Below are 9,818 nucleotides of genomic sequence, written 5' to 3' on the forward strand. Positions count from 1 at the left end.
TGCAGTGAAGATTAAAATGTGGAAGGAGTTCATTTTTAAAATGCCAAAAGTTCCTGTGTTCTTGCTGCAGTTCTGGAATATCAGATCTCACTGAAGAAGGCAAAACAGCCAATGCTTGCTGTGTTCCTGTCTCCTCGCCTTTAGAGCTTACAACCCCGTATAAAGGTAATATGTATACATTTCCGTTTTTGTTTTGTTTTATGATTTTTTTCTTCTAGGCTTTCATTTGGAACTCTCTTTTGTTCGTAGCATAGCTGTCCTCACTCACACGCACTTCCAGACCCCAGGGATTACAGGCGTGAGCCACTGCACTCCACTCAAACTGCATTTCTTTTATTCTTGCAGCACAGAGTGAGCCTAGGACTCATGTGTAAGAGGCAAACACGGCCACTGAACTAAACTCCCAGTTCTGAATTTTTCATTTTAGTTTTTTCCTCTTGCTTTCTCTTTCTTTCTCACTAAGAACTCATGTAGCAGGCCTGGAAAGATGGCTCTACCCAGCATCCACCGCCATCTTTAGCTCCAGTCTCATGGGACCCAAAATAATCATCTGGCCTCTGCCTTCACACATGTGGTGCACAGGCATGCATATATATATACACATATACCAGAAAAAACACTAATTAAAATAAAAATAAATCTTCTTTTAAAAGGTAAAGGCTGGCTTCAAACTTCCCATGTAACTCAGAATGATGGTAAACTTCTGATTCCTTCACCTCCGTCTCCCAAGTGCTGGAACTGTAGATGTGCCCCACTGTGCTACTTTCAATAAAGCAAAAAAGGCATTTTACTGGCAAGAGCAAAATGTATGTCAAAGGAGCCGCACAACCTTGAATGTCAGCATGGATAATGGGCTGCTCTCTGCCAAGCTGGGATGGTACGGTTCCCTCTGCTTTCCTGTGTCCAAAATGCATCCTGATTAAAAGGTTTTATTATATAAGATATATCTATTTTAGAGAAATCAATCTCCCTTTCTCTGTGACTTGATACCATAAAATAAGTGTTAAGAAATTTACAATTCACTGGGCAGTGATGGCGCACGCCTTTAATCCTACCACCTGGGAAGCAGAGGCAGGCAGATTTCTGAGTTCGAGGCCAGCCTGGTCTACAGAGTGAGTTCCAGGACAGCCAGGGCTACACAGAGAAACCCTGTCTCGAAAAAAAAAAAAAAATTACAATTCATCAAAACAAACAGTTCTACAAACATGAAGTGACTTATGCTCAAATTTAAAAAAAAAAAATCCTGTTTTTTCTTGAAAATTTTTCAGATTTATTTTATAATTTTTTTTATATATATGGTGTTTTGCCTGTGTGTGTGTATGTATATACACCATGTGTGTGCTTGGTGCCTGAGAAAGTCAAAAGAGGGTGTCAGATCCCCTGGGACTAGAGTCATATATGGTCACAAGCTGCCATGTGGGTGCTGGGAACTGAACCCAGGACTTCTGCAAGAGCAACAGGACCTTACCCTCAGCGCCATTGATCCAGCTCCCCCAGAAGAATAACCTTTCTGTTGAAACAGGACCTTCCTGGGTAGTTCAGGCTAGCCTTGAACTCACAGCAAGCCAGAGTGCTGGGAGGATAGGTATTCACCTCCACACCAGTGCTGAGGAGCAAACCAAGCTCTGAGCATTCTAGGCACGCACTCTACCAATTAGACCACGTCCCAGCCTCAAACTCTTATTTGTAAAATGCCATGCCTCAAATTAGGCATGGGTGTATCATGCCTGTAATCCCAGCACATAGGAGGCTAAAACAGGAGGATCAGAAGTTCAAGGCCAGATTTAGTTAAATACTAAATTCAAGGCCAGCCTGGGCTACTTGAAGGCCTATCCTAGAAACAAAACAAAAAACCCAAACAAAGTCTTGAGTCAAAAAACTAAAGTATGAACAATTGGGCTGGGAAATGAGACGTGTGGTTCCTGTCTCAGCTGACCAATCTGGGATAATTTATCTAACCCTTACCAGACCTCAGCATTTTCACTTATAACCTGAGGCTACTGATCAATATTCATTTCTAATTCTACCCTTTTGGGGTTCTAATCAATGGCCTAGATTTCAGATTCTAGAAAGGGAAAGGATTGGAAAGTAAAAGGAGAGTGATTTCCGGCTCTGTCTTTGGCACTGGAATGCTAAGATCTCCTCTGCCCTGCTGCAGTGGCGGCCCTGCCATGCAGCCACCGTGAACTACCTCAGCAAACCACACTCTAACAGTTCAGCTCAGGCACTTTGCAGGCTACTCTTTCCACCTGTAAACTAAAAACATCTCTTTACTCTAAACCAGAGATTTCTGCTGGGAGACAAAGGACAGTTAAAGAATTTGCAATGAATTTTACCTGCCAGGAAAGGGAATTTAAAACGTAGCTTCCAGAATCAGGCCGGGAATCTCAGAAGGAAGTGGGAATCTCAGACTGAGCCCGGCTGTGAGCAAGCAGCAGCAGCAGGCTCTGCCCTTACCTTACCTGGAGACAGCTGCACTCTGCAGACTGGCCTAAGTGATGACACTACCTGAGGCTCTGGGAGTGCCGAGTGAGTCTAGCTGGAGAGAGTCCTGCTGATGATCCTCAAGACAAGCTTAACAGGAAAAGTCAGGCTCTGTTCTAATACCATCTCCCTGGTCTGAGGCAGTCCACTCACAGCTTAGTCCTGTCCCCCAAGTCATGGTTATGTAAGTGTGGTTACATGGTGCTGTGTCACTTGCTGTCCCCCCTCCCCCGCCCCCAGTACAGACAAGGCAATGTAACCTGAGCTGCTAGGCCACGGCCACTAAAAACACTCAGACAACACAGGGCTGCTTTCCAAATGCCTTGCATCTCACAGAAGAGAGGCAGTTTACACCATTTTTTCTTCTTCAGTTTTGTTCACTAATATTGTAAAGACAGGACCAAAAGGCATTGGTATGAATTCTTTAGCTCCTGAGTGACTAACAAAGGTCAAGTGTTTCAGTTTCAAAACCCAGTCAACAGGGGTATAGGTCTGCTCAGGATCAATTTAACCGGTTCATGTCCTAGCTCAATAGAGCTTGATCACATGGATGAGAAATTCAGGGTCAGGCCTGTCTCCCATAAAGGATCGTTTACACACCCTACCCACCCTCTACTGCCACACAAAGGCTTCTCAGCCTGTCACAGTATTGACTCTAAAAGACCAGAAGGAGGGATTGGAGAGATGGCTGAGGAATTGAAGGGTTAAAGAGTATAGATTGCTCTTACAGAGGACTTGAGTTCAATCTCATGTCAGGCAAGCAGCGGCTTATAACTCTAGCTCCAGGAGACTTGATGTCTCCAGCCACTGAGAGAGCATGCACTCAATACAAAGAATTTTTTTAAAAATAGAAACAAAAACTGCTAGGTGTGGTGGTGGCACATATCCCAACACAAAAGCAGATGCAGACACAGAGATCTGTGAGGTCAAGGCCAGACCAGCCTATGTAGTGAGTTCCAGGACAGGCAGAGCTATGTAGAAAGACCCAACCTCAGAAAAATAAAAAACAAAATAAGAATTCAAGGTATGTCAAGACAACAGTAACTGTCTCCCCTGAGTATTCTCCAGCTCTTCCCTTTCTGAGCGGCTGGGGCCACTGGGCAACGCTGTGCTTGCTCAGTGACAAACCAGGTCCCAGTCTTGTTTGCATTTCATTCAGTGACTAAGTTACTCATGGCCAGGAAGATTTGGCTTGTTCTGCTTCCAGACAGATTTATAAGATTATTTCGTCCACAACAGATTTCCAAACTAAAGCAATCAAGCAGACTATATCTTGCCTCATAAGCCACTGATGAAGATGGGAACCCTGGAGCCTCTTCTTAAAACTAGGCCAATGAAGTTATGATCAAACTATTTAATTACTACCTCCTGCGAGTGGTATTTGAACTAAGAGTAAATCCTTTTGTTTGGTTTGGTTTTTGTTTTTGTTTTTAGGGGTTGGGTCTTTTTTTTTTTTTTTTTTTTTTTTTTTTTTTTTTTTGAGACAGGGTTTCTCTGTGTAGCCCTGGCTGTCCTGGAACTCACTCTGTAGACCAGGCTGGCCTCAGTCTCAAAAACCTGCCTGCCTCTGCCTCCCAAGTGCTGGGATTAAAGGCGTGCGCCACCACCACCACCCGGCTTCCCCCCCCCCCAAGACAGGGTTTCTCTGTATAGCCCTGGCTGTACTGGAATTCACTCTGTAGACCAAGCTGGCCTCCAACTCAGAAATCCTCCTGCCTCTGCCTCCCAAGTCCCAGGTGCTGGGATTAAAGGGGAACACCACCACTGCCCGACCTAGCTGTAAGTCTTAAATCAGATAATTTTATCTGTTGACACTGCTGTACTTTCTAGAATATCACTGCCAACAGCAAGACTAATAAGTAATTCTGGATTCTCTAGTAACCAGATTATTTAAATTAAAAAGAAACATGTCCAGGCATGGTGATTTACACTTTTAACCCCAGACAGAGACAGGAAGCTCTCTTTGAATTCAAGTCCTGCTTGATCTACCTAGTATGTTCTAGAACAGCCAAGACTGCAAAAATTTTAAAAAGAAACACATGAATTTCATTTTTTCTACCCAATAAATCTAAGCTATTATTTCAAAACATAACCAAGGACCAACAAGACGGACTCAGTAAATACAAGCATTTGCCACCAATCCTAAGAACTTGAATTGGCTCCCCGAAATTCACATAATAGAAGGAGGAAAAAACAGACTTCTACAAGTTGACGTCTCACCTCCAAACATGTGCCTAGCACGTGCATGAAAACACGTGCATGAAAGTGCAGCCAATATACAATAACATTTTTCTCATACGACTTCTTTGAAATCAACTGTGTACTTATGTAACATGTCACAATTTGCTATGTTTCAAATGCTCAAAAGACTCATGTGAGCCATGCCAGATACATAGGGTTACTTAAGCACTGGAGTTCATGGCTAGCCTAGCCAATGCAGCAAGGCTTTATCTGCAAAAATAAAAATAAAAAATAAATAAAAAAGACACATATGCGCGCGCGCGCACACACACACATACACACGCATGTATATCCAAGAATATGATAGTTCTATTTTTTTTTGTCTTCAGATAGTTAATCTTTCCCACTCTGTGTGAGAAATGCAAAACTGAGTAATTTAATTGTTAAGACAAAAATATAAAAAAAGAAAAAAAAAAACCGCCGCTCACAGTAAGAGGAACTTTGAACTATCTATTTGACAGGTGATACATAATGTATAAGGAAGCCCTGATGGGAGCACAAGGCACTGCCCAGTAAAACTGTCAGCTCAGCACTAAGAATGAAAACACACAAACAAAATCTCAAAGCAAAAGACAGAGTGAATTACAAATAAAAATGTATTAAGTACTTCTCAAGACGACCCAGGAGTGAGTGAGTGAGTGACCGGCAGAACTCAAGCAAACAAAGCAGGAGGCAGCACTTTAAGTTCAGAGAGAAAAGTGAGCACAACCCCCAGAAGCACTGTTAGGTCAGCTCTTTCTATCTTTCTAACCAGGAAACCATGCAGAGTCAAGAATGTACTATCCAAATGTGCCCAGGGTGGAAGCACATATCTGTAATCCCAACACTTGGAACACTGAGGCAGGAAGATCCAATATGAGGCACTTGTCTACAAGTGCGACATAGTCTCAAAGAAAAGAGACTTCAGTGCTTTAGAAGAAACTATAGATGAGCCGGGGAGTGGTGGTGCACACCTTTAATCCCAGCACTTGAGGGGCAAAGGCAGGCAGATGTCAGGGTTCAAGGCCAGCCTCATCTACTTGGTGAGTTTGGGAACAGCCAGAGCTGTTGAGAAGAAACCTTATGTCAAAAAAAAAAAAGAGAAAAAGGTAAAAAAACATGGTCAAAGTATCCATTATTCATGTCTTATTACTTTGCTCCCTCACTACCCCTACCTCTCATAGGATTGCCTTTGACTTCATAACTGTAATTTTGCTACTGTTAAGAATCGTAATGTAGGGCTCAGCGGGTAAGAGCACCCACTGTTCTTCCGAAAAAAGTCAAATCCCAGCAACCACATGGTGGCTCACAACCATCTGTAATGAGATCTGACGCTCTCTTCTGGTGCATCCGAAGACAGCTACAGTATACTTACATATAATAATAAATAAATCTAAAGAAGAAAATAATCATAATGTAAATATCTGTGTTTCCTGCTAGTCTTAGGTGACCCCTGTGAAAGGGTCATTCAAGCACCACCCCTCAATGGAATCGCCAACTACAGGCTGAGAACCACTGATCGAGAGACTCCTGGCCTTCCAAATGGAGACAGAATGATTTTTCCCTGTGCACACATAGGCAGAGAGGCAAATGACATAACAGTGTGACTGGCTACCGTTTGTCACAAACACACTTTTGTGGCCCAGAGAGCAAAACCACAAGCTATAGAGAGAATAGAGTCTACATGAGGTAAAGTATCTGGAGAGGGACTTTAGCCATTGAGAACACTAATGAATGACAGACAGCAAGCCACCTTAAGCCACCACTTACTCTGACCTCTCAGAAGCTTGTTCCTTCAACAAGAGAAAATGTGTGGTGTCACTGAACACAAGTAGAGTGCAGGCCATAAAAGAGCCACTGTTTCAAACCAATGTAATAACCAGTGACATTGACCAAGGAGAAAGGAATGCTGGTACTAGAGCCTGGATTTCAGCAGCAACTTAGGTGTGCTGAGGATCACAGAATAAAATCTTACTTGTGGGTAGGATAGTCTTCATGGGATAGACAGATCACAAATTTCTCTTCCCCCTTTTAAAAAATACTTTAAAGATTTATTTATTTATTTTACTTAATGTATATGAGTGTTTTTCCTGAATATATATATGTGTACTAAATATAAGCCTGGTGCCTGCGGAAATCAGAAGAGGGTGTTGGAGTCCTTGAAACTGGATTGATGGATGGTTGTAAGCTATTATGTCAGTACTAGGAACTGAACCTGCATCCTCTGCAAGAACAGCAAGTACTCATAACCATGGGGCCATCCCTCCAGCTCTCAAAGTTTCTTTAACTCTACTTCTAGCACTCCAAAACTCGGGTGTTAAAAAAAGATTAAGCTGGGCATGATAGTATATACCAAGAGTCCCAGTACTTAGGAAGCAAAGGTAGGAAGATTATGAACTTGAAAATGTTTTTATTAGCCGGGCGGTGGTGGCACATGTCTTTAATCCCAGCACTTGAGAGGCAGAGGCAGATGGATTTCTGAGTTCGAGATCAGCCTGGTCCACAGAGTGAGTTCCAGGACAGCCAGGGCTATACAGGGAAACCCTGTCTCGAAAAACCAAAAAAAGGAAAAAGAAAAGAAAATGTTTTTATTAGCTGCAATGGTTTGAATAAGAATGACCCCCGCAGGCTTTGAATATTTGGTCCCCAGTCAGTAGAACTGTTTTAGAAGGACTGAAGTAGATATATCTTTTCATTTGAAGGCAGGCTTTGAAATTTCAAAAGACTTGGGCCATTCTTAGCCTTTCTAGATGCTGTATCTCATTCGTGGATCAAGATGTGGGTCAAGTAGCTTTTAGCTGCTCCTGCCATGTGCCTTTGCTCATCCATTGTGGATTCTAACCCTCTGAAACCATTAGCCCCAAATCAAATGCTTTCCTTTGTAAGCTGCCTAGGTCAGGATGTCTTATCACAGCAATAGAAAAGTAATTAAGACATTGAGATAAGCCCCTCCCAGATCCAAGACAGATCTCTCGTCACTCTACCTAGAGCTCATTGATCTGGTTAGACTAGCTAGCCAGCAATCCCCAAGAATTCTCCTTTCTACGGGTCCTTATTACTGGGATTACAGGTGGGTGCCACCATGCCTAGATTTATTTATTTTGTTTAATTTTTTTTGGCAGGGGGGCAATTTCAAGACCCTTTTCTCAAACAAGGTAGGGAGAAAAGACTAATACCCAGGGTATGGATCCTCTGGTCTGGTGACTGTGTGCATGTACACATATGCGCACACATGAGGGTATGGATCCTCTGGTCTGGTGACTGTGTGCATGTACACATATGCACACACACATGAGGGTATGGATCCTCTGGTCTGGTGACTGTGTGCATGTACACATACGCACACACACATGAGGGTATGGATCCTCTGGTCTGGTGACTGGGTGCATGTACACATACGCACACACACATGAGGGTATGGATCCTCTGGTCTGGTGACTGTGTGCATGTACACATACGCACACACACATGCAAGTAGACACACCACAAATACACACACACACACACACACACACACACATACATACAACAACAATAACAACTTTAAGCAAGGTGCTACATGTCCACTGTCCATATTTCCATTTAGTTCTATGTCTTTCCATCCTTCAATATCTTTATCGAACCTAACTTACCCTAACTCTAGAGGGGCAGGGGTCAGAGTAAAAGCACTCATAACTCTGTGTAAAAACATGTTCAATACTCCCATGAGGTCAGAAACCACCACTCCATGTTGTCTCCTGTTACCTACCTATCTTAGTCTGCTTTCTACTGTCGGGATAAAACACCATAACCAAAAGCAACGTGGAAGAAAAGGGTTTATTTAACTCCCAGTCCATCATCAGGATAAGCCAAAGCAGGACGCGAGGCAGGAACCTGGAGGCAGGAACCTGGAGGCAGGAACTGAAGCCATAGAGGAACATAGAGGCCATAGAGGAACACTGCTTACCAGCTCGCTCCTCGTGGCTTGCTTTCTTATATCATCCATCACCCCTTGCCCAGGGAAGGCACTCCCTACAGTCAGTCAGCTGGGCCCTCCTACATCCATCATTAATCAAGAAAATGCCCTATAGACTTGCCTCCAGGCAATCTGATGGAGCCATTGTCTCCACTTCCCAGATGATCCTAGCCTTGTCAAGTTGACAAAAAAAAAACAAAAACAAAAACAAAAACAACCAAGACACTGACATAAGACTGCTGGGCCTACTCCTGATGACTCTTCTCTACTTACGTATTTAGGAATATTTTATACACAGTCTCTAAGCAATTTTTTTTTTTTTTAAGATGCAGAGGAAAGGTACTTCCATGGTACCATCCCTATTTTTCTTTTCCTTTTTTTTTTAAAGATTTATTTATTATTATACATGAGTACATTGTAGCTGTCTTCAGACAGTCCAGAAGAGGGCGTCAGATCTCGTGACGGATGGTTGTGAGCCACCATGTGGTTGCTGGGATTTGAACTCAGGGATCTTCGGAAGAGCAGTTGGTGCTCTTAACCACTGAGCCATCTCTCCAGCCCCCAGCATTTTTTTTTTAAGACAGGGTCTCACTAAGCCTAACTGAAATTCATAGAGATCCACCTGCCTCTGCTTCCTGAGCCCCAGGATTAAAGGCTTATCCCACCACATGTGCCCCTCTAAACCGTTTTTTAAAAGTCCAGACTCGGTCTAGGGAGGTATCCCAGAATGAGCAATGCCCTGTTCCATCTCCAGTACTGGGGAAAAAAAAAAGAATGAACAAAAGGGACAGACTCAAGCAGTCTTAGAATTAACAAGTTGAAAAAGTAAGCCACTTCTCTCTAGCAGGAGTCAGTAACAAAAGATGACACTAAACACAGCAGTCACCATTCAGATGATCAATGTGAAAAAGCCTGCTTAGACACTCCAGGACCAAAGCAAGCCAGTGACAGTCAGAAAATTAATTGGCTCCTTAATTCAAAAGGTGTTTCAAGGGAGACTTACTTCCAGTTTCCAACAGACCAAGCCTTTACAGAGCAATCTGTAAAATCAGCCTGTCAGCAATAAGTGTTGGCTTGAGAATATCATACAATAAGACACTGACAGTGAAGAGAAAGAGTATCATACAGTAAGAACTGACAGTGAAGAGAAAGAGTATCA

At 42.9% G+C, this 9,818-nt stretch overlaps 1 protein-coding gene and 1 long non-coding RNA gene across 29 annotated transcripts in view; one reads left to right on the forward strand and one right to left on the reverse strand.

Moving 5' to 3' along the window:
* LOC116068401 overlaps positions 1-944 on the forward strand; it is a 2,151-nt gene extending 1,207 nt beyond the window's left edge. The window contains exons 3-4 of the long non-coding RNA XR_004109573.1: positions 71-165; positions 654-944. This is a non-coding gene — a long non-coding RNA (uncharacterized LOC116068401). The remainder of the gene's footprint in view (positions 1-70; positions 166-653) is intronic.
* Clip1 (CAP-Gly domain containing linker protein 1) overlaps positions 1-9,818 on the reverse strand; it is a 118,434-nt gene that overhangs the window by 97,193 nt on the left and 11,423 nt on the right. Inside the window, exon 1 of one of the 28 annotated variants that reach the window (XM_031337830.1) lies at positions 2,509-2,672. The exons of 26 other annotated variants lie outside the window; for them this stretch is intronic. The gene's annotated coding sequence lies outside the window, so the exon portion shown is untranslated. Of the gene's footprint in view, positions 1-2,336; positions 2,467-2,508; positions 2,673-9,818 lie in introns of those variants that run through there. One more of the 28 variants, XM_031337833.1, reaches the window with a different exon arrangement.

The sequence above is a fragment of the Mastomys coucha genome, unplaced genomic scaffold (genome assembly GCF_008632895.1).
Source record: "Mastomys coucha isolate ucsf_1 unplaced genomic scaffold, UCSF_Mcou_1 pScaffold22, whole genome shotgun sequence".
NCBI classification, from domain to species: Eukaryota; Metazoa; Chordata; class Mammalia; order Rodentia; family Muridae; genus Mastomys; species Mastomys coucha.